At 40.9% G+C, this 23188-nt stretch overlaps 1 long non-coding RNA gene across 1 annotated transcript in view; it reads left to right on the forward strand.

The window, feature by feature from the left end:
• The window catches only part of LOC137676780 (uncharacterized), a 56940-nt gene extending 33771 nt beyond the window's left edge, over positions 1-23169 (forward strand). Inside the window, exons 4-5 of the long non-coding RNA XR_011050133.1 lie at positions 18111-18314; positions 23035-23169. This is a non-coding gene — a long non-coding RNA (uncharacterized lncRNA). The remainder of the gene's footprint in view (positions 1-18110; positions 18315-23034) is intronic.
• The last annotated feature ends 19 nt before the right edge of the window (positions 23170-23188 follow it).

Raw genomic sequence — 23188 nt, forward strand, 5'->3', positions numbered from 1 at the left:
TTAAATTCTGCAGGAAGGATGGATTCTTTGGGTGCTTTAGAGTTTCCATGCCAGTTGAGTGCTTAAGGTAAGCAATGAATGCTCCTGCTTGAAAGCAGGAAACTGAGGTTCTTCATGAACTGAGATTTTAAGAAAAAATATAATGTACTGGAATATTCTTGGTAAAATCCTGTGAGCTGAGAATGCTATGAGAGAGCAGTTGAGAACAACAATACAGTTTTGTTTGGATTACTTAGGGCCTTTATATGGCTACAACTGCGAATAGTGTTTCCTTACCTTCTCTTTATCTTCTTCCTTAATCACAAATGGTGATTAAAAGTTTTGTTATATTATGATGAAACAAATTGTCAAGCCACAAACTGTAAACCAGAAGTAGTTGAATACACGGCTACCCTGTGCTTTTAATTTTATTTTCCAATAAACTCTCAAAGTGCAAATGATGAACTGCTTTGGCACATCACACTGTTTTTATAGAGAAGCAAGATGGTTACTGGTTGCATCAATTACACTGGATGGACACACTGGATCGTGTCTGTTCACATGTGTCTAGGCAATCTTACAGTTGTGAGTCTTATGGAGAGCTTGCTAGGAGTTTACAGTGGACTTGTTTCTGGTCCTCACAAGCTTATCATCATGCTCTTACGCAAATAACAGAGGAACTCAGAGTCTTCTGACTCCTGCTGGTAACACCCCTAGGTACTTATACCCCCTGCCTGGAGGCTAAAATGATCTTTTTAATTGTCATTTGTGATTATGAGGTGAATGTGTGTGACAGATGTTGAGTTTAGCTTACCTAAAGGTAAGAAAGGAAATTTTCCCATCAGTTATAACAGAAATGGGTCAACCTTGAGGTCTGTGATTGTAGATCAATACTTATTTATTTTTTTGTTTCTTTGGTAGAAATACTCATAGGATGAATATTAATCATTCGCATTGTGTTACCGATTTCAGTCCCTGACTATCTGGGCAATGCTGGAGTCAAGTGCCTTCAGCTATTACTCTCTATCTTTCAAATAGGAAATAATTTCAGTAAAGGGGATACAATTTACTTTGTAAAAGCTGTCATTGTAATGTTAGTACTGTATCACTGCTAACATTGTATATTGTCCCATGAACAGCTAAAGCCCATAATATTTTTCCTACATATCACACCTCCAATGACCTCATCCTTTGACTTTGTACGGGTCTTCAAACACAGAAGTGAAAAGCAGGTTCCAAACAGGGCGACATTCGCTAAGCTGGAGAAAAATATATTTTGAACGTTACTAACAAAAACTAAATTTGTATTCTAACTGATGAAAGGCCTTGCCCTAAATAAGCTGTGAACTGAAAGAAAGAAAAATTGCCACATTTTAAAGTATGGAATCAGTCTTTATGACCTGTGAGCAAGAAGGCTCATCATGCTGGTATTAGTTGTGCAAGCAGTCTAGCTTCCTTGACAAGATAACAGAAGTGCCTAAACATGATTCCAACACTACTGGTTAGATATAGCCATAAATGGTGATTTGTGAAGGAGTCTTAATAGGTGTGGTAATACTTTGCATTTCAACAGGGCCTGTTATCTAAGCCCGAAGACTTATAAATATTAATTGAGCTTTACAAAATTCTTGTGAAGTAAGTGTAGTAAATATAGCGATATTAAGTTTAGAAGAAAGATTATCTGAAATGTTAAGCAACTTGCCAAAAGTCATATAGTAACCCAGCACCTGACCTGGGAGTACAGGTCTCCAGTTAATGCTCTAAGCCATTATGCTGCACTAGAATACAGTTCACTGGAACCATAAATGAACTCAGAGCAGTCCTAATGCATAAGGAAATGATCCCTTAATGTCTTCTGTCAGCAAATTACAAGGCAGCAATTCAGCCACCCTGGAACTTACCAGAGAATTTGGTGCTGGAGCAGTTGGATTCAGTAATGCAACTAATTATACTTGATGTGGCATTATATGAGAGGGTTCTCCAGCACAGATAGAAATGACATGTTTGTTTTGAGAGTAGGAGAATCCCATCTTGTGAAAGTCAGTTGAGTATTCAGGCTTGACTTTGAAGCCTTTGATGAGAGAAGCACGTCAGGTCTAATCTCTGAGTGACAGGTTCATAAATGCACACACTACAGTTGATATGCTAATGGTCATATTATGCTCTGCTGATTTTCTTTGCCCTGCTCATTCAATTTCTTTAGAGACATCCAGAGATGAAAGAGAAAAATGCACAGTATGTTGTAAAGACCAAAAAGTTTTTGTTTGCAAACTCTCTTGTTATCAAGCAAAGCAGTAGAAATGTACAGCAGCTCGTGTAACTTAAAGAGGCCATGCAGTATGAAAGAATATCACTCTTCTAGATGAAAACCTGTCAGTTTCCATGGGAGGTAAATGTAAATCAGTGAACATACAATGTCACTGAGAACTGCAGGCTTCTGTCTTTGCTCACTTTGCTGGTCACATCTGTGGAAATAATTTGCTATAAATTATGACTCCTTCTCCTGCTTTGTGTCATGATGTGGCTTACAAGCAGAACAACTGGCTTCACTTCTTACTAGGAAATTCTTCCAGAGTAGGATGAAACAAGTCTTCAGCAAGTAGGAACTGAAGGTGAAAACAAGGGTTGCTGTGATTCTGTATCTCTTACTGGTTGCTGCCACAGCTGCACTGAAGCTCTGGGCAGCTGGGACAAAAATCAGAGTAGCCTATGAGCTGTGTGAATGTAAAGGAGTGCATTTGGGTGGCTGTCTTTGAGTGAAGGCCACTGATTTTCTGTGCATCCAGCAGGATAGAAAACTGTGTGTCTGTAGACGTTAACAACAGCTGGGACAGAACATTACCAAGTCCATCATAAAAAAATGTTTGAAATCTTTGTTTATTCTGCTTCAAAAGCAAGTAATTTCATAACGACAGTTTAATTTCGTGCTCGACTGGAAAATCGTCTCTTTACTTTGAGATCTCTGAGTTTAATTCTTGGTATATATTTTTCTTTTACAAAAGATACAGTAAAAATGTTAGCCTTACATTCATAGGCCAGATCTTCTTGCCAGTTTTATAGGCATAAACCCATTAATCTTTCCATTAATGATTAAAAAAAAGTTCACTAGAGCCTGGGTTGCAAGAAAATGATATAGCTCTTGTAGCTTTATTTTCTCATTTTCAAATGTCCTCTCTTGTGTCAAAAGCTTAACTACATTAGTTCAGGGATATGTCATGGTGTGGAAAAGGGCACTGAGCTGGGATGCTGGGGTTTATCCCCAGCAGTGCCACTCTGCTGTTTGGTGCCCTATAGTGAGTGCCCTTCCAGCATAGTCTGAGTGCTCCCTGCATTTTGCCCACTCAGATCTTACACACTCCCCCACACTGGAAAAAATGGGATTCTATCTTGGTTAGGCATTAAGAGGCATTCAAAGAATGAACAATAAAGTTTATTTGTGCAGGTTGATAGTGAAAAGTAAGACAATGGGTAGGAGTCCACTTTACGCTCTAAGTTCGCCTCTCTCCCTCTATACTCCTCTTCTGTCTCTCCCCCCCTACATGCGCAGAGTGTAAAAGGGACCAAAAAGGCTACGAATAGCAGCTCCAGTCTCCTCTATGACCTCGTTGGGAACTAAAAATCTGAAAATACAGCTCACAGCTGATAATGGATTTGGAAGCTGACTCCTGTAACTGAAAACACACTGCTTCTCCTCAGCCCTTCCTCCACTTAGGTTGTTATCTCTTAACTGCATAAGGGAGCTGCATTCTTCTTTGATTTGGATGTCTCGAAGACCTTCACCGTAGTGTAAAACTGCATGACTCTGAGATTTGCAGCCTGTTCATTTTCACATGTTGTGCCCATAAATGCTCATCAAATATTTGCTCTTTACTGTCTGTTGTAACTGTCCCCAAAAGTACTGTCTGGCAAATATATTCAGTTATAAATCCAAAATATTATCACGGCACTATAAAATTGCCTTCAGCTGACTAGGTCAAAGCAGTAGATAAGTTGTGATGATTTTTACATGCGTTTTCTGTTGGACAACTGTATGCTTTGGTTTCTTGTTGCAAAGAGTCCAGACAGACAGAAAAAAATGCATATGGATTAGTTAATATTTGTGTGATCCCTTTGTGCTGTTCCATCCACCTGTTTAGGTGATTACATGCATGGTGTGGTCCTAATGATGTGTAAGGTACTCCATTCTTCAATGCAGGCTGTCCTTATATGCACTCTATATGTCCTGATGATCTGCCTTCAGATCTATCTTGCTAGCAAAACATTTGGTCCATTTCTTTGTGCTCTTAGGAAGTCAGCTGGATAAAAAACAGCTCGTGTTGCTTGATGCTCCTGTCCCCTCAGTGAACTTGATGCCTCAGCCAAGTGACATTTAATTTCCAGTCAGTGTGGAATGAGAGCTGGACATGGGACACTGCACAGTTTTGTTCTCATCCTTAGGCTCTCTCCGGTCCCTAGGTCAATAGATACTGGGATTTCAGTGAGACTGGCGTACACCACATGCAGGGCCTGGACCTTCCTGGCAACCTAAGGAGTGGATCATCCTAATGGACTTTGAAGGTCCTTTTAATCATTGGTAGGCAGTATGTGATGACTGTTAAAAGCTGTTTTGTGCATGGGTTATGAGAGAACAGAGTAGCTTTCTCAGAGCTATGATTATCCCAAGCAATTAATCACTGAGCTGTTATAACTGAAAGTGTTTAGTAATTTGGCCTAATTTGCATAATAGTCATAAATTAACATAGTAAGTTATAAAAATTAGTAAGACACTTTCTGCCCCAAACGACTTTTTTCAGGCAGATACTTTATTGGTGCAGCTCAGTTCATAAACTAAAATAGTGCAACGCCTTCCTCCCATGTTGTAATTACAAAAATTGCATCAATAGCAAAGAAAGAAAAAAAACTACATTCAGGCACAGACAGAGGAGCACCTTTGCAGCTGAAAAGTAACAGAGATGAATGGAACCCTGAAAGACAGAGAGCAAGAAAGAGCATTCAAAAGGAAAATATCTTTTAGTAGTATATACTTGCTTTATAGGAGACTGGGCTAGGAAACAGAAGGACAGAAATCCTAAATCCTGCCACATAGCTGTTTCTTAAGTTTACAGACTTCAAGGCCCTAATTACAAGGCCTATAGTGTTCTTAATACATTATGTTATCAAAGAATGTGTAGTAACAACTTAGAAAATAAGGGAATAGAGAGCCTTCAGAAGATTATTTCTTTTATACAACACGAGGTAATGAGTTTGCTTACAAAACAGGTGATGTGCGATTTATTTCATTGATCATTGTCTCTCTTCTGTGATATGGTTTTCTAACTGAAGTGAGAAGCATGTCTAATACTGTTGAGTAGAACCATTAATAAGAGAGCGTATGAAAGTGCTTCATTTTTAGAACTTAATTAGACTTACAATTAAGCCATCAGTAAGACAAAAAAATAAGAGAAACGAGCATTACATTCTACCAGAGGAAAGTTTAATAGCATGAAAGAAAAGTTGACAAGATGGAATAAAATGTTTGAAGGGATAAGCAGAAGATATATAATAAAGGAATAATTAGTATCAAGAAGATTGGCATCAGTGCATGCTGTCCTTCATACTCTGAGCAGAATGCCACAGCTTGTCATTGATAGTAATGGAAACGGAGACTGAGTGCTCCAAGGGAGCTGACTCTGCAAAAACTAACAAACTAGAAGGCCCTCTGAAACAGAGAACCAGGAAAGCTAACACAGAGCAAGGAGGAGATACAACCATGGAATCAAACATTAAATGCGGAGGAGAAGTGGAACGATTACATAGTGAAGTCGAGAGTGTAAAAGATAAGAAAAGCAATACTGGCAATTGAAATGAATACTTTGAGATTAAGATAATAGAATTTGCAGGAGAGTGGATAGTGCATGAGAGATGAGAAGTCAGTAAAGGAAGGAGAAGGGCCTCTAAGAGCAGCATGGATTAATTTACTGCCAGAAAAGTTAGAAATTCCTGAAATCTCTTCTAAAGCTGTGCCCCTGCAAAAGGAATCCAGCACAAACGAAGACTCTAGCAAACTATGGACCACTTGAATTATTATGTAGAAATGCTCCTGACTCTTAAGAGTGACATAATTGTTAGCCTGTAGGTTCAGTGAGAAAGAGGAGTTGACTGCCTTTGACTGAAGACCTAGCTCGGAAGCAGAATGCTACAGTGAAGCCCTTTCCTCTCTGTGAGAGTGGACCTTCCATGACCAGATCAGTTTGATTGAACTTCTGCGTTTTGGGTACCAGGCAGTCTAGTTCTGTGTCTCAGGACTCTGAGGCAGTACTACAGCTCTTAAGCAGTTAGCTCCATCTGCGTAGAGAGGTTGGGTCTTCCAGAGACTTCGCTGACAATAGGTGAAGTGTCTGTTTCCCAGCACCATGCTGCTTGGATGCATTTCCAGAGAGCCTACCTGGTGGTGGAGCTCTTGTTTCTAGTCTTCAGGGATAAACTAGTGGGCAGGCGAGGAACTTGGGCTTAGCCAAGCCACGATCACTTTTACTCTGGAAAACACTAGACAGTTACAAAACAACATCCTGTATGTACCCTTCTCCCCCGCTTAGTGTGATCTCATCTCTCCTGGGAGTCCTGGTTTGGACAACATCTTTCCTGCCTTTTCATCAGGCATGTGGTAGTGGTTTGGCCTTTTTACTCACACGATCAACTTTTATCGTGGTCTCTGTCGTTCTTTTGTTCACATACTTCAACAGGGAGCAGCCTAGTTTGCATACTCCCCACCCTCCACTGGCTTCTTTACACAGTCTGTCAAAGCTATGACCTTAGTGGTAGAAAACTCCTTTTCCCAGTAAAGAAAGATTATCAGACACCAATGGATCTTGACTGCTCTCTCATTGTTAATCTCTTCTGAGGTCTCCATATGTCAGCATGAACGTTGTCAATAGTCAGAAGAGTGAGCTTAAGGCTTAGTTGGTCAGTGGAGACATTACAGAACAAGGATCTGAGTAAACGGTATGTCAAAATGGCAGTCCCCAAAGGAGGAGTCATTCCTGGGATAACGTGGACAGATCCCAGTGCAGAAGTCCACTTCTTGTCTGTATATTAAAAAAGGAGGAATGTGGTCATTTCAGTGCAAGTATCTCACATTGGTAGAGTGTAAAGTTTCGCTCCCATAACCCACCTGTTTTATCCTTTCCAGGCAATAAAATTAGTACTCACATATTGGCAACTTCCTGATTGTTCCATTTTTTTTTTTCAGTGACTGTTTCTTTCAGCTAAGTTTCTTTTAAGTAACTGCACTTTCTGAAACTAACTGCATGTTTTTCAGGCAGTGTCCACTTCTAGGATTGATAATGCTCGAAGTTTACAGTTATTACTGTAATACAATTATTACTGTATTACCCGCTACTGATCTTCCAGACAGGTGGGGAGGAAGCTGCATCCTGTAGTCTGAGGGGGATGAAGAAAGACTACAAGACCTTAGGACGGTTGGTGAAAGAGTCTGGGGCGCAAGTTGTTTTCTCCTCCCTCCTTCCATTTTCGGGTGATGGCGTGGGATGGAATAGTAGTATTCTCTCTATAAATGCCTGGCTACGAGACTGGTGCTACAGGCAGGGCTTTGGGTTCTTCGATAATGGCTGGTTTTATAAGACACCAGGCGTGACAGTAACACACGGGAAAGGTTTATGTCATAGGGGCAAAAGGGTTCTGGGACAGGAATTAGCAGGGCTCATTCGGAGAGCTTTAAAATAGATTTGAAGGGGGATGGGGTAGTAGCTGGGCTTGCACCACTGGGGCAAGGCTCTAGTGTTGAGGTAGACCAGGAGGCCTCCCATCGCCCTAGGGTGAAATCGGTGTGCTCAGCTCGCTCCCTGAAATGCCTGTACACCAATGCACGCAGCATGGGGAATAAACAGGAGGAGTTGGAAATCCGTGTTCGGTCGGGGGGCTATGATCTAGTGGCAATTACAGAGACTTGGTGGGACACCTCGCATGACTGGAATGTGGTCATGGATGGCTATGTCCTGTTCAGGAAAGAGAAGCCACTAAGGAGAGGTGGTGGAGTTGCTCTTTATGTGAGTGAGCAGCTAGAATGTATTGAGTTCTATCCAGGGGCGGATCAGGAGCGAGTTGAGAGTTTGTGGGTGCGAATTAAGGGGCAGGCTGGCAGGGGTGATACTGTTTTGGGTGTCTATTACAGGCCACCGGATCAGGATGAGGAGGGTGATGAGGCCTTCTACAGGCAGCTGGGAGCAGTCTCTCAATTACAGGGCCTGGTTGTCGTGGGGGATTTCAAGTACCCTGATATTTGCTGGGAGGCCTAGTCAGCCAGCCATCCTCAGTCCAGGAGGTTCCTCCAGTGCATTGATGATAACTTTCTGATGCAAATGGTGGATGAGCCAACTAGGAGAGGAGCGTTGCTGGATCTTGTTCTCACTAACAAGGAGGGTCTGGTTGAAGCGGTGAAGGTTGAGGGCAGCCTTGGTTGTAGTGACCTTGAGATGGTAGAGTTCAGGATCTCATGTGGCAGGAACAGAATAGCTAGCAGAATCACAACCCTGGACTTCAGGAGGGCCAACTTTGGCCTTTTCAACTGATTGCTAGGGGAAATCCCATGGGACAGGGTACTAGAAGGTAAGGGGGCCCAAGATAGTTGGTTAGCATGCAAGGACTGCTTCTTCCAAGCTCAAGATCAAAGCATCCCAACAGGTAGGAAGTCAAGAAAGGGTACCAGGAGACCTGCATGGTTAAACAGAGAACTGCTGGGCAAACTCAAGTGGAAGAAGAGAGTGTACAGATCATGGAAGGAGGGGCTGGCCACTTGGGAGGAAAATCAGTCTGTTGTCAGAGGATGTAGGGAGGCAACTAGGAAAGCTAAGGCCTCCTTGGAATTAAACCTTGCAAGAGAGGTGAAGGACAACAGAAAGGGCTTCTTCAAATACATTGCAGGTAAAACCAACACTAGAGGCAATGTAGGCCCACTGATGAATGAGGTGGGGGCCCTGGAGACAGAGGATAAAAAGAAGGTGGAGTTACTGAATGCCTTCTTTGCCTCTGTCTATACTGCTGGAGGCTGTCCTGAGGAGCTCTGGACCCCTGAGGCCCCAGAAGAAGTCAGGATAGAGGAGGAATCTGTCTTGGTAGATGAGGGCTGGGTCAGGGACCAATTAAGCAACCTGGACGTCCATAAATCCATGGGCCCTGATGGGATGCACCCACGGGTGCTGAGGGAGCTGGCACAAGTCATTGCTAGGCCACTCTCCATCATCTTTGCTAAGTCGTGGGCAACGGGAGAGGTGCCTGAGGACTGGAGGAAAGCGAATGTCACTCCAGTCTTCAAAAAGGGCAAGAAGGAGGACCCGGGTAACTATAGACCAGTCAGCCTCACCTCCATCCCCGGAAAGGTGATGGAACAACTTGTCCTTGGTGCTGTCTCTAGGCACATCAAGGATAGGGTGATCATTAGGGGCACTCAACATGGCTTCACCAAGGGGAAGTCATGCTTAACCAACTTGATAGCCTTTTATGAGGACGTAACCCGGTGAATAGATGATGGTAAAGCTGTGGATGTGGTCTATCTTGATTTCAGTAAAGCGTTTGATACGGTCTCCCACGGCATCCTCGCAGCTAAACTGAGGATGTGTGGTGTGGATGATCGGGTAGTGAGGTGGATTGTGAACTGGCTGAAGGAAAGAAGCCAGAGAGTGGTGGTCAATGGGACAGAGTCCAGTTGGAGGCCTGTGTCTAGCGGAGTCCCTCAAGGGTCGGTACTGGGACCAGTTCTATTCAATATATTCATTAATGACTTGGATGAGGGAATAGAGTGCGCTGTCAGCAAGTTCGCTGATGACACCAAAACTGGGAGGCGTGACTGACACACTGGAAGGCTGCGCAGCCATTCAGAGAGACCTGGACAGGCTGGAGAGTTGGGCGGGGAGAAATGTAATGAAATATAACAAGGGCAAGTGTAGAGTCCTGCATTTGGGCAAGAACCACCCCATGTATGAGTACAAGTTGGGGGCAGACCTGTTGGAGAGCAGCATAGGGGAAAGGGACCTGGGGGTCCTAGTGGACAGCAGGATGACCATGAGCCAGCAATGTGCCCTTGTGGCCAAGAAGGCCAATGACATCCTGGGGTGTATTAGAAGGGGTGTGCAGGTCAAGAGAGGTTCTCCTCCCCCTCTACTCTGCCCTGGTGAGGCCGCATCTGGAATATTGTGTCCAGTTCTGGGCCCCTCAGTTCAAGAAGGACAGGGAACTGCTAGAGAGAGTCCAGCGCAGAGCCACGAAGATGATTAAGGGAGTGGAACATCTCCCTTATGAGGAGAGGCTGAGGGAGCTGGGTCTCTTTAGCTTGGAGAAGTGGAGACTGAGGGGTGACCTCATTAATGTTTATAAATATGTAAAGGGCAAGTGTCATGAGGATGGAGCCAGGCTCTTCTCAGTGACATCCATTGACAGGACAAGGGGCAACGGGTGCAAGCTGGAACACAGGAGGTTCCACATAAATATGAGGAAAAATTTCTTTACGGTGAGGGTGACTGAACACTGGAACAGGCTGCCCAGAGAGGTTGTGGAGTCTCCTTCTCTGGAGACATTCAAAACCTGCCTGTATGCGTTCCTGTGTGACATGATCTAGGTAATCCTGCTCTGACAGGGATTGGACTAGATGATCTTTCGAGGTCCCTTCCAATCCCTAACATTCTGTGATTCTGTGATTCTGTGATTACTGAGGTAATGGTAGAAATGATATTCAGAAAGGCTCTTGCTTGTACTTATTCCTATAGAAACCAAGGTCAGTGATGAATTCCTCACTGATTATGAGTGAAGAGCTGTAGAAGAGTCGCACCTTCAGGGAGGAGCGGACAGGATGGGTGACCCAAAATTGAACAACAAAGTATTCCATCCTATATACGTCATTTGCAGTTTAAAGCTGAGGGATCAGGAGGGTTGTGGTCTTTTCTTCTATGGTCAGCGTCCCAAGAGGACTCTGTCCGGTTTTCTCCCTCCTTCAATCCCAATCTCTGTGTTCCTGAATTCAGTTCCCATCTGCCACTGAGTCCAGTTCTGGACTTTGTGGAGCATGACGTGCAGCGCCAGTGATGGCGTGATCATGGTTTTGTATATATTTGTATATATTTAGTTATTTCTATTATTATTATTATTATACTCTTTTTCGTTGTTATTGTTTATTAAAACTGTTTTAATTTTCCAACCCATAAGCCTCTCTTCCTTTTCTCTTTTTGTTCCCCTTCTGGGGAGTTTTTTCATCTACTGAACTTTTTTATCTCAGTTTAACTTCTTTTCTTTCAAAATGTTCATTTTTGTAGCTAACTTAAAATCTCTTAGATTGTCTTGATCCAGATAATCATGAAGATGAATTTGCATCACAGAGAAACACTGCTACTATGTTTGGCTTTAGCTGAGACCCTTGCTGACTGTTTGAGCAGAGAGGCCAAGGATTTAATTTATCAAGGGACTGAATCTTTTTATTACCTCTCCCATGATTTTGTTTCTACTCAATGGAGGACTCCATCCAGTGCTAAGTCTGGCATTGTTTTCAAGCAGGATAACACTTGCATTGAAGAAGAAAGGGGGAAAAAAGCACTTAAAATGTTCTTTCAGTTTTCACTTGTAAACACCCCTGTGGGAGTAATTTACTGTAATGATGCAAACATGCTATTTTGCAGTAGTATTTTAGAAGTCTACTGCAGAATTGGTAAATAGAAGATTAAACTTTCCTAAGTTGAGATGAACGGACCAAGGCTGGAAATCTAGAATGGGTCGATGCAGATGAAGATGATGGAGAGGGTGACAGGTGAACATCTGTCCCCCATAGTGTTAGTTTACTTGTTACCTACTGCTGTGCTTTTAGAGAGGAATGTTTGGTAAAATGTGTGATTTCAGTGTGGAAAAAAGAAATCCAAACAGTGTTTTGTCATCTTTATTTTTTGGCTTTATGGGGAGTGCTGTCTGCTAGAAGGGACATAGGAATTGTTTGAACACTGTGCTGCCTCAGTACACAGAAAACACAGCCTTTTTTTCTGCTCAGTTGGTGAAAAAGCTCCAGTAATGTTGGTCGTGTCTGGTAGAAAAAATAAATAAGTACTTATTTCATATTTGTAGAGCTATCCAGTATGTATCCTAGTACCTGAGAATCTTTTTCTCCCTGTCTTTTCAAACAAGCCTTGGAGACTTCTTTTAGCTGTATGCTACATTACAGATATTTGAGATTAAAGTGACTGCAGTGGAAAGAACAGCTGATACTGGGGAAAGAGCATTATAAATCATTCCTGTCTTAAAATCAGTTTTGTCTCAGACATATTTTTGTCTCTATTAAATTGATTCTAGTGCCATTCATGACTAGCCCCTGAGTTTGGTGATTTTCCACGGTGAAAGCTAAGATGGATAAGTTTTTAATAGCTGTAAGAAAACAAAAATTATTCCATTGCACACATCTGGATGAACTGAAATCCAGCTTTCCAGGCAATTCATTCTCTCTACTGCTATTTTGAGAAATAATCATGCTGTTTTATTTAGGATTATTTTAAATACTCTGAGCTTATTTGCAAGAAATATTATTTCCTGATTTATAACTCTGATTTATAACTACTGACTTATATGGAAAGTGAGACAGTGTCAGACTCATTGCCATTCTCAAAGGTATGTAAATAGCAGCTGTCAGTACAAACAAGACTGCAAAGGACCTTCCTTTGGAGGCCACACATGAAGTATGGCTGTTTACTTACTCTTGGAAGGAAACTGGCTAATGTGTTACCTGTAGGCAGTGATCCAAAGCTGGTCTGTCACGACAAGGCATCTCTCTGTCAGAGTATTTTTGAGGATGTCTGATTCAGGAGTGCATTTTGCTGTTTTTATGGAAACTCATGCCCGGAATAACCCCGCTGAAGGCAGCAGAGCTGTCCTGGGAAGCTGAGCTCTTTTTGCCATACGTACAGCCTTTGTTTTGTGGGGTATGTAGATGGATAGCAGAGAGTTGGTAAGTGGAGGATCACAGGCTGCTTGTGTGGTACACCGTAAAAGATATAATTCTGTGATATACAGTATTGGACCCAATTTCCGACTAGAAAGCACAACTGGATTACTTCATTAGAAAATATAGCCAACTGGCTCAGCATTTGGTCTTATAGAATCTCTTGTAAGATTATTGTTTCTGTCTGACACAAATTGCGTACTTCTAACTAACCAGATAGGAGATGGGAGCATTGCGTAAGTGATAGTATCAAGCCATGGCAGTGCTGTGTAGAGAAGAGGAGATGATACTGATGTCTTACCCAGGAAGGCATCTGTGAAACAGCTCTAGCGGAGTCAGAAAGCATGGAAGATGCTCAAGAAGGCAGTGAAAGCTGGCTTTTATTCACAGCTCCTTTGGCAGGAGCTGTGCTCTGAGGGAAAGCAGAGAATTAAAGGTTTTCTTTTTTTTTTTAAAGAAAGATCCTCACTGGCAAAAAAAAAAAAAGTATGTTAGAAATTGACTGGATATTCAGAGGAAAAATGAAACAAGGGAAAGAAAAAAGCTCATTAATTTAAATAGCAAATTATTTTATTTACCCATTTGTCAAATTAGTTACACACTTGTCAAAAAATCACCATAAATATAGTGGTAGCTCTCAGTGTTCACAACAGTTTGTGTATTTGTAATATATTATATAGTGCATAGTATTTGTAGGACACATGCATATATATGCTTGGTCCAAGCTATATGTAGAGCTGGATGCAGCCACATACTGCTAGGGGGAAAGAGGTGGAGTATGACATAGTGTTGCAAAAGGTGATAGTCCAACTCCTGCATAGACAAGAATCACTGTTGAGATGAGCACAGTTGCTCTTGCAGAGTGATCTTGCGTGCGAGACTTCAAAGTTACAATGCTTTGTCTCATCTTCTTTTTCATACGTTGCCAGGATTTGCTTTCCTCTTCAGAGCACTCTGCTTGGCAAGCCTTCTGTTTCAATTTCTGCAGGGCGTGTCTTCCTCAGGGCTTCTACCAATACCAGCATATACACTGTTTGCTACTATTCAGACCCTTATCCACAGAAGTTCCAGATAGATTAAAGGCAAGGTGTAAAGGAAGAGGAAAATCACCTGTACATGTTTTACCTAAAGGGCAGTCATATCACAAGCTAGGCACAAGGTAGTACTTAGATGCAGACATCTGTGCCCACGTGCTTCTGACAGGGCAAAGGTTTGCTAGAGTAATCCCTCCGTTACATCTCTGCTGTTGCTAATTCTGAAAATGCTCTGCAACGTTACAGGATGAACAAGGTTTCAAGTAAAGATGTGAAAGGGAAACTGTAGATTTTGCTGAATTCTTCCGTTTTGTAATCGCTTTCAAAAGAAATTACCTTCTTACCTTGTATGTTTATTTTCTGCCATTTGCAAGTCCCCATCATTGTTGTTACCAATTTATCTGTAGGCGGATGGGAGCCAGTGAGTTTCCCCCTTCTTTCCAGTTCTGCAGTTGTAAGCACTCCTCCTGGGGGATGTGTGTTCTTCTTCACTGTGTGTTTTCATTTGCTAGGTGTGCTATTCTCCGCAGAGGTACGTATTGTATAGTTTCCTTTTTCTTTTAGAATTTGAGAATTTAAATAGCCTTAATACCTGATCTCTCCACACCTGTAAATTTCAATAATTTCTTTTGCTTTATTGATTTTATTGCTTTCCTTCTTCTGGCATAAAATGATCTCTGTGTTGTACATACTATGTATAAAACAATTAACAAAAGTCTCCATGGACCCTTCTCTTCCACATCCCTAAGCAACTTCTTCTCAAACAATTTTAGTGTGCTTTAGATGATGATAGCATTCTTAAGAAGCAAACAATATGTAAGGATTGAAAGAGGAAAAGATGTGGGCATCAGTGTGGAACAGGAGGAGGAAAGCAATTGGAAAATAAAGAGGCCATGAAGAAATTAATTTGAAAAAGTAGTAAATTAAAATACTTTTTAAAAGTAGACTGGAAGCTGAGGACACAGTTTTGTGAGGAGATAAGGGTTTATGCAGAGAAAGAGTGGCAAAACATTACAATGTTGTTCTGAATTAGATTTAGGGACTAAAACCAAAACCTTCACAGTCACGATCTGTAGAGTACATATGTAGCTCTTCATAGCTTTCCTTTTAAACTGTTACACGAGTTATTCTTCCCAAAGTAAACTCTCCTGTTGGCTTCAGCTGGGCTCTATGAGTGAATAATGGGCTTGCAAGATCAGACCTATATCACTGGAACTGGAAGAAATGTTACCTCATTAAACTTCTATCAAGGAGTTTTGCAATCTGTTCTGGAGTTAAATGAGGCCTAAGGCTGCTTTTCAGTCTTCAGTGTAGACTTAGGAACAGGATCAGGCTAAAGTTGTGGGATAGGGCTAAAGTTCTAGTTATCTTTTAGATAATTTTTGCTGTAGCTTTGCTAAGTTTTAGGTTCCTGTTCTTATGAAGGGTTTTCTAACATCCTTTCTGCTGCATATTGCTTTTAGGTCCAAATTCTTAGAGCTGCTGCAGCTCCTGACTTCTGTAGGAGCAATGGGGTAATGACAATTTTTAATTATTCTTAGCCAAAGGCAGGCTGCTTCTAGACAAATGCAGAGCTCCTAGAGGGAGCAGCAAGGAAGGAAGTTGAACATCATTCATAGAGAATGAGTTGAAGGAAAGGAAAAATAAATGGTTCCTGCAATAGTTACTAGACTCTCAGTAAAAATTCAGACTAGGTTGTTGAAATCTAAAATTGTTGGTATGAATGTGAATGCAAATTTAGTGGGATCACATGGGAGTCCCAGATGGCACTCTCCATTTAGAGGCCAAATTAGGGAACAGACCTTGTGTTTCCAGTCTAGTGTATTTGTGATGTTCTGTATTTGATCCATGGGTAAAGAAGACATTCCATCCTTGGTGGCTGTCAAGCCAGGCCTTTTAATGAGTACTAGATATCTGTGTTACAAAGTAGCTTTAGATCATGAAGAGCATCTTGACAACTTTACCATTCACAGACTGAGAAGAAGAAAGTGGTGTGTGGCTCTTCATTTTTCTTGGGAATAGTGTCACCACAAAGATACACCATAGCTGCAATACAAGCATCTCTCAATGGTGTTTGAAAGTGTGGCACAAAGAGCACAATATACTATTGCTGGGTAACTGGAAAGAATGAGTTTACCTGTTCCAAAAGGTAATTAGAAGGAAGAGATAACACTAGCAATAGTGAGCCTGTCGTTATAAAAATATATATATTGATGTAGATGATGACCTTGATTTTACCATCTCTCTGTAGTGATAGTGCCAGCAGAGCACACTCCCAGAATCAAGCACATTTGGAATTCATCAGTAATGATGGGGCCAGTTTGGACTCCTCTATCAGGTCCTTATAATGTGCCAAAAAAAATTTTAGGTTAAACTTAATTTTGTGATCAGGTCAGGACCTGCACTTAGATTTTTTGCATCACCCATGTTTAATTAAACTTAGTACAGGTTATAAATGAGTCCTCTCATCATGACCTGCCTCCCCTGGTCTACCTTCTGAAATCTAAACATATCAGACACAAGGCAGTCAAGGCATAAGTGTAATTCTTCAGTGGTGATCATCTTCCGTTTTCCACTCCATTTATTAACAGAAGTTATCTCCTAAAAGAAGCAAGAAAACAAGTTGCAATTTAGAATCATTACCTCAATGCTAATAAAAGTGCTGATGTACTGCATGTGCAACCCATAAATATCAGTCAGCTAAGTGTTCTGCATCTGTTCTGTTACCCTCACAGTAAATAATCACTATTGCAGCATTTAAATCAAAAACATGCTTAGAAATCTCTGTGCTTATTATCAGACAGAGTTCAGTTCATCTCATCAGACTGCTTCAAACTAGGTAATCATTTTCCATCTGGGAATATTACAAGCAAGTAACAAAACAGGTGTATACACTCTTGGGACATCTGAGAACATTTTTAAACCTCAATAATATTCCTGCTTATGCTAGTTAGACTTTCTGTAGTATTTTATACAACCAATAATGATGTTTGGTAGTTGTGTCAGTGACAGAAAGAAAAGCAGCAGCCTTTCTATGGATTGCACAGTGACTCAGTTCAGGCTTAGTCTGCTCGTCCTGAGAGCCATGCAGTTTACGCTGGGTGCATTTAGTGGTTTAGTATAGGTATTAGCTTAGTCACCGCCATCCTAATATGACTTCATTATCTCATTTTTACAGTCCTGCCAGTAACTGGATATCTAACCTTATACTAGAGAAGATAGAAATTACTTCTTTAAACCCACTTCCAATTTTCCAGTAATTTTGATTTTTGGCCAGTTTGAAATGTTAGGAACATGTAATTGGAAATGAATGGTTAAGACTATAAAATGATTGTCTTTCAGTGCTGCAGCGTTTTTAGTGAATTAGCCTCCATGTTTACAAGAGACTCAAAGTTAAACCTACAAAGCTCTAAAGTGAATTGCACCATTTGTATAATTCTCTGAGGAGGAAAATGTTTTTGCAAGGTTCTTGGCACAACTTTCTTTGAAATTGTTAGAACCTTTTATTTACCAAACAGTGTAGATTGTTTAAAGTAAAACTTCCCCTGTGCTCTAATTTTTGGCCCAGTTAATCTTTCAGGAGTGCTGAAAACAGGGCTTTAATTAGCAACTTTATCAGTTAACCAGTCAATCATCCCAGTGCTTATCTGATACCATGTCCATGCAGGCACTTGGGGACATCAGAAAAAGGCCGACTTGTCAGTGGGATAGTTGAGAGGACCTCAGTGGCAGGCGGAAAAAAGAGACCTCAGTAATGGATGGCTTTAAATGGAATTTGATACAAATCCAAAAGGAATTATCTTACCACAATAGCCTAGGACAGGCGTGGATTTCTCTTGTATTTCTCCCTGATCTTCTCTGGTATGTCACCCACAGGAATAGAGAGGAAGCCAGCAGTGCCTTGCAGTGTGAATGTAAGGTCTGCCATGATAGAAGTCCTTTGCAAGGGAGGTGCTGACTGAGCTGAGAATGAAACCGCGCTGATGCTGTTGTCGCAGGACCAGCCTGCTCAAGCCAGCGTGGGGCTCTTGGCCAAGGTGCTCATTAAGCTCTTTTACTGTCTTCAGCAACAAAGATTTAGTGAGCAATCTACTCTCCCTAATTGCCTCTGATTTTTCTGTTTTCTGTTTAAGGGAAAGAGGGTGCGTGTGTATATGAGTGCAGCTGAGGGGCTGACGCTGGTGTTAGAGAGGGTGGACCGAAAATCGTAAATGCTTGCCTATAAAGGGACCTGCGAAGAGTAATGGATGAAGACTTTCTGGTGGATGGTCAGAGCAGAGGAAACCCATACTGATTTGTGCTGGGGACAACAAGGGAAGACATCTTGTTTCCTTAGGGTAAGCCTGTCATCACAGACCTCTTCTAGCAGAAAGAGGCTTGTGCTCCAGTTCATGTAGCACTCAATCATTAGTGGTAATTGTCGTGCAAGTACTTCAGTCTGTGCCTCATGGACTCTGTGACCCATCAGGCAGGTCTTATTCTGTGGCTTTAGAGGCCCTGGATGCTCCTCTGAAACAATTAAATAACAATACTCAAGGGCTTAGGGGGAAATTAAAAAATAAGCTGAATCAAAAGAACTTAGGTGGTCTGCTTCAGGTACTCCAACTCAGTAATAAACATGGAAAATAAAAAATAAAATCAGAAAATTAACATGGAAATATAGACCAAATTGCAAAGAATGAATGGTATTTAGAAAAAAACATTTGGGGGAGAGCTGGGCTTTCATTTTATTCTTCACCTTACTTCATTTGCATTTATGAAGTGGTCTGTAACACTTCTTGCGCTCAGTTTAGTCTTTCACGTGGCATCATTTGTGGTTCAGAATTCTTACTCACTTCATTTTTTTTTTCCCTAAACAAAGATGTACCATTCATGTAGCTCTAAAACTGTCTTGTCAGCAAAAAATCTGTAGCTCTCACCAATGCAAGGAAGTCTGATATTAAAAACATGCATTGCTTTGCTATCTTAAGATGAACCCATTAGCATGGGGCTGAAGAGTAAGTTCGAGAGAGAGAAATTGTGTTAAGAGGATGGAGTGACTACCTGGTGCCAAGAAGATATTTTATGCTTGCTCAAGCGGTTCTGATGAGTTGATAGCTGAAATGTTTATACTTTTATTCACATAGATAGCGTACTAAAGACATCTATTTTAAACAACAGATAATCCAAGTGGTGCATTTAGTTTGTGATGTAACTGTGGCTGGTGTTCTAGGGCTTGCAGGGTTTGCTCCTGCTCTTATTGACTTCTGTCTGGGCCCTCAGAGCTGGGCTCCTGACTTCTTTTGAACCTGAAAACAAAGGCAGAACACAAAAGACAGGAACACATGTACTGGCTGTAAATTTTCTGTTCCTGCCGATGTAGAATACAAACGAAAAGCATCGTAATGATTTTCACTCCACTGCTAAAATGTGTAAAGTCACTGAAAGTTCTGTTTATAAACAGGAAATCCATGTCTTGGGAATATCTAAGTGTGTAACTCTGATATACAGGATTTAGTGAAGCCCAGTTTCAAATTGCTCTTTGATTTGATGCAAGAATTTAAATGTCATCAGCAACTTCACTCTGAGGGATCCTTCAGACCTAATTTCTTAATTTTTCTTATGTACTGTCACCTCCTTAAAAATGCCATTCTAGCTACCTTTGATTGCTCGTTTCCCTCAATAGCACTTTTCTTGCTTTTCTCATTCTTTGTCTGGAAAAAAGAAATAGTTTTGTCACTTCATTATCCTTTAAAAAAAGAAAACAACATTTTTTTTTTCCCTGCCTGGATCACTTAATATCCCCAGCATCAGACCTTGTCTGCCTATGGAGACCAATGGGTTATGTGTCCAGTCTTACATTCTTTTAGTCCTTTTCTCCACTTTATTGTAATCCTAGAATATGTAAGGGACTTTTAAATGTAGAGCCTACATGAAAAGAACCTAGATACTCTTGCAGCCCCTGGGCATTTTCACCTTTCTGTGGAGGAGTATTTATTTTTATATAGCTCCTGACACATTCAGAAGATGCAGTAAACCAGAATAGTCAAAATAAAACAAGCAGAAAAGGAATAATAAAATATTTATTTGACATCTGTTTATCCTATCCTTAACCACTTTCTTCCTTTCTTACAAATCCTCTCTCCCTGATAATTGTAGGTTAGTAGGCCATTATAATAATTGCTAGATGTATGTAACTGTCCAGACTATTCCACAAACACAGGAGGCTTGTCCATCTTCTTGTATTTGCTGCAACTGGGGGAACATTGCGTTGATGAGCTTCCCATGCAAACAAATTCCAAGTGTAGAAAAGCTAGTTGAAAAATTAAGCTATGTAAACTTTTCAATCTTTGTCTCCGAAGGAGTCACATTTTACTAAGCTGCTTGGTAGTTTCTGTGATAGATCATCTAGCTAGTGTTATGACAGCTCCTCAGTTTGTATCACTTATGCCTGTTCATTGCTGTTAGTATTTGTTAAGGGCTGCCCAACAGTGACTCCCATGTGCCATCTCTGTTTGGGATTGCTAATGACATCCTAGGATTTTGTCCTCTGGTGCCCTGGATCTGGGTCTTGCTCTGCGTCTCTTTGAGTTTGATCTCTCCTGTGACACAGAGCTACAGCCATTTTTTATCCTGTCCCATTCAGAGACCTATTGCCGAAATTCTAAGGAGTGGATATGTATTAACAGTGATAGCACACACAGAGCAGGGAAAGGGAAAGAAGTCATTCAGTCTGTTCCCAGTTTATGTCATTCATGAAAGTTATTTGTCTAAACCATTCCAAAATGCTCCTGTGATGCTAATACCACAACTTCCACAGGCAACAGATTGACAGTGGTTAGCACTAGAAGGTTTATCCTAATGCTTTCTCAAATATCCCGTGTGGCATTCGTTCTCCTATTGACCTTCCTAGCAACAGACTAGATGCCAGATGTTTGCTATTCTGTTTTCCACAAGTTTTCTCTTATCTAAGCTAAACAGTCCCATGGTCTTTCAATCACCTCTTCCAAGTCATGTTTTTTAGATGTCTCTTTACCATTGCAGACCACCTCTGGATTTTACTTTCATCTGGCCCATGTATCTCTGCAAGTGATTGAGCCAGTATTCCAGCTGAGGCCTTACCACAATGGAACTGAACGACTCTTTAAATGCCTCAAACTGGAATTGGTCTTTTCTTAGCATGATGTTTTTGACTGATGTGCAGCTTGTGATCTGCTACCTGTTGCTCACTGTCCTGTATTTTTAAAGTTGATAAACCCTCCCTAAGACCATTGCCGCTCCCTTGTTCATTGTATATTTTTTATACCATTTCTCCAAATTGGCAAGATTATATTGAATTCTATCGCATTCCTGAAGCTTGATCTTAACTATAAATTTGAAAAACCTTTTATCCTCCAGGTCAATAATTATAGTATCAGCCCCAGGACAGACTCCTTTATAAGGCTCAATCCAGCCTTTCTTATTAGTTGTTAGCTTTTTGATATCAGCTGCCTGTGCACATTTTTCTTACTAGTTGTACTCCCACATTTTAGTCACTTTATTCAGACTAGGCCTGATCAAATGGTGATCTGTGACCAGGTCATATCTTTTAGGATTTATGAGATCAGGCCAGATTAGGTCATTTTGAAAACCAGTCTGTGTTGGTACAGTGGACTATACGGCTGCAGATGAAGGTGGCAGATGACTTCACACTGTTCCAGAACATCATTGGAAACAGTGTCAACAGCCTTACTCGAGTTAAGATAGACAGCACCTCTGCTTTTTCCCCATCTAAACAATCTCTTACAGAAGAAAATTAGATGGGAACTTGACTGGTCTGTCTTGGCTGTTGCTTATCTCCTTATTTCTTCCAGGTGCTTGCAAACTGTTACCTTCATGATGTTTGCCAGTTTTTTTTCTTTTTTTTTTTTTTTTTCTGGAAAGTTAAGTCAAGCTGACTAGTCTAACATTCTCTGATTCCCCCTTTTCCCCTCTATTTTAAGGATAGACATGATGTTTCCCATTTCTGGAACCTCATTGATCCCTGCAGGTTTTAAAAGATTATTGGAAACTGTGATGAGTGCTCCAGACAGGTCTTCGGGTTTCCTAGGACTAGATTTAAAATTCAGATTGTTTGAAATAATCTAATTTATCTAATGACTCTCTGGTATTAATCCTGATAGTGTAAGCATTCTGAGCCTTTTAGAAGAATCTGAAACAAAATAAGCATTGCATGCTATGATCTATGGTATATTCAGTATCTTCTGTCTTTCTCATTAGCTAACAAGCCAACATTTCTCCTGGTTATCCTTTGGTTCCTAATGGATTTATAGAACCAATGTGATAGGTTTTTTTCAGCCCACATTTGAGTTGTAGTTGTGCTTCATTTTGCATGTGTACGGTAGTGGCTTGTCCATATGTGTTTAGGTTCCTTTATATTCATCCCAAATACTCTCAGGTTTCGCTTTCTGTAGGCTCCTTTTTGTGTGTAACTTTTTTAAATTTAATAAACACCTTCTGCTTTACTAAAAATAACTCTTTTTTTTTTTGACAATTCCTTGAAATCTGTTGCTAGATTTTGCTATTTTCAATGAAATAGAACCATGAAAATAATCTGATACTGGTCAAAGGCTAGTTAACAGCCTGGGGTTCCCAGACTAAAAGTAAAACTCATTATCAAGAATATATTAAAAGTAACACACAGGCTCAAAAAACAGTTAGACCTCGTGACAGTACTGCCACAGCCCTTCAGCAAAGTGTAGTGTCTACACTGTTTGTACTTTGATCCATACATCACACACCACTTTTAGCATGGTGGGGGCCAGGTTGTGTGTGGGGGTGTATTGGCTTTGTTTTTCTCCACGTAGGAAATATTATACAGTGAGTCTTTATATAACAAACTTTGTCACTGAATTTCTGGTTTTCAGAAATTCTTATACTTTTTTTATATTTAGAAAATAGAAAGCACTAGTTTCTTTTTAAGGAATGCATACAAAATTGAGGTTAAACTACCAGTGAAACTAGCACAGAGAATTTATTACCCAATCTTATATTGTATTTTGAGTGCTGGCTAATCAACGTCTTAACCTCTTTTCACAGAATCACAGAATCAATCAGGTTGGAAGAGACCTCTGGGATCACCGAGTCCAACAATTGCCCTGACACCACCCTGTCAACTAGACCATGGCACTAAGTGCCATGTCCAGGCTTTTCTTAAACACATCCAGAGATGGTGACTCCACCACCTCCCTGG

The sequence above is a fragment of the Nyctibius grandis genome, chromosome Z (genome assembly GCF_013368605.1).
Source record: "Nyctibius grandis isolate bNycGra1 chromosome Z, bNycGra1.pri, whole genome shotgun sequence".
In the NCBI taxonomy this organism is placed as follows: domain Eukaryota; kingdom Metazoa; phylum Chordata; class Aves; order Nyctibiiformes; family Nyctibiidae; genus Nyctibius; species Nyctibius grandis.